Source organism: Apodemus sylvaticus, chromosome 2 (genome assembly GCF_947179515.1).
Source record: "Apodemus sylvaticus chromosome 2, mApoSyl1.1, whole genome shotgun sequence".
NCBI classification, from domain to species: Eukaryota; Metazoa; Chordata; class Mammalia; order Rodentia; family Muridae; genus Apodemus; species Apodemus sylvaticus.
Genome location: NC_067473.1, coordinates 62,852,356 through 62,854,457, shown reverse-complemented (window position 1 = coordinate 62,854,457; position 2,102 = coordinate 62,852,356).

Below are 2,102 nucleotides of genomic sequence, written 5' to 3'. Positions count from 1 at the left end.
AAATCTGCATAGTACTGTCTCCGCTTTGAGAGCCGCTCAGCAGGGAGAAAGTTTCCGGTTCTAAGTCTGCATCTCGGCACCCAAAGCATGCTGTACCTTCATCAATAGGTGCTGCATCCGTGCGCAGCCTAGATCCTAGAAACTTGACTGGAGTTGGCAATGGAGTGAAAAAAGGATGCACAGACAGGTGCATGCACCAAAAGCTGGGATTGCATGGTCTGGGCTCTCTGATAGAGAAGCCACAGCATTCCGGGAGCTTGGCATGTTTATTATATACACTTGAACAGGGAGGCAGGGTTAGTGCATAGAGATCAGCAAGGAGGCAGGTCTATCACATACGGCAGAACAAAGATCCTGGTAGAAGCAGACCCTGCAGACAAGAAAAGTTATAGAAGATGTTTCCGCACACACTGTTAACATGCACACTGGAACAAGAGGAAGGCTTTGCTATCCTACTGAGCCTCGCTGGAAGTGCGGACGCTTCCTCAGTTTGAGGGCGTCAGATCTCTTTACAGATGGTTGTGAACCACCATGTGGTTGCTGGGATTTGAACTCAGGACCTTTGGAAGAACAGTTGGTGTTCTTAACCATTGAGCCATCTCTCCAGACCAAGGCTTCGGTCCTTAACATGACTGTTCACATTAACAGCAGAATAACCCAGGACATCATTCATGCAGGCCTTCCTGTTCTCCCCACAGACAGGGTCTTACCACGGAGGTCCAGTGGGCAACCGAGAGCAATGGCACTGGACTATTGTTTTGAGGGCCTCCGCCTCCGTGGCCGTCCTAACCAATGACTAGTAGTGAGGACCCTACACATGGTACTGAAATTTTCATTATTAACCCATGTCTGCTTGGGGGAATCGCTGTCCTCCCATTCAGGGTATCTCAAACACAGTAACTTAAAATTGTAAAGTAGCTGGGTGTTCCCTTCCCCCAGCATTTGAACTGGGCTTTAGGTGAAGTTCCTGGCCTTTTGTTCTTAATAGAGCCACACAGCTTCCTGCTTTCACCTGAGAGCCACAGTCAGCCACCACCTGGAGCTTCCGTGGATCTGCCAGACTTGCAGTTTCCTGGTCCCAGCACGCCACCTGCTGACAGTGGAGCCGGAGTCTGGGAGGAGGGGCTTGCCCAAGCTGTTATAGGGCCTAACCTCCATTAAACTTTGGCCTCCGCAAATGTCGCCCTGGCTCTAATTTCTTTTCACAGCTTTCCCATCCATCCGTCAGCTTCTGTTCTAGGAACTCAGAGAGCAGTAGCTACAGCCGGGGCAGTGGTGCATGCCTTTAATCCCAGGACTTGGGAGGCAGAGGCAGGCAGAACTCTGAGTTCGAAGCCAGCCTGCCTGGTCTACAGAGTGAGTTCCAGGACAGCCAGGGCTACACAGAGAAACCCTGTCTCTCTGTCAAACCAAACCCTGTCAAAACCAAATAAAAAAAAAGTAAAGTTGTAAAGTATTCTGTCTTCCTTACATGATTATAAGCCCCACCCTGTAGCCCGCAGGGTTATGTCTCTGTGAATTGAAGAATACTCCAAAGACCTGAACACGGTACTAGAGGACTCCAAGTGTTTGATCTCTAGTAGGGAAAAGAATGTGCGTCATCTCATTTTTATTATTAAAGCAAGCAAAACACGAGGTGGTGTTTACAATTGGTATAAGCAAATGCAAATGCAGCACAGGAATCCACCTGCATTATGTCTTTTCATCTTTGGTCACGTGAAAAGAGCCAAGAATTTTCCTCGAGGGCTAGCCTTTCCCACAGAGAGAAAGTGCACTTGGCAGGGAGGGCGTCCCCTTCCAGTCCAAGTGCATTTGTGCATCACAGCTTGTGTAATTGCCTCGAGAAGGTCACCTTGTGGGAAGAACTTTCTGCACTCTGCCCACAGTTCTCTGTAACAGCTTTCTTACACAGGCCCCCACACATGGTGCTCTACAAGTGGTTGTTCTAGGTTACCAGGGCATCTACCAGGGTGTCAACAGGAACTTCACCTCCTTTCAGCTGCTGCCCTCCTACCGTCTTGTTTATCAGTGTGGTCGGAGCTGGTTGGTTGTCATGCAAACATACCAATTCAAAAAAAGTTGTTTCCTTTTGAACATGGTAC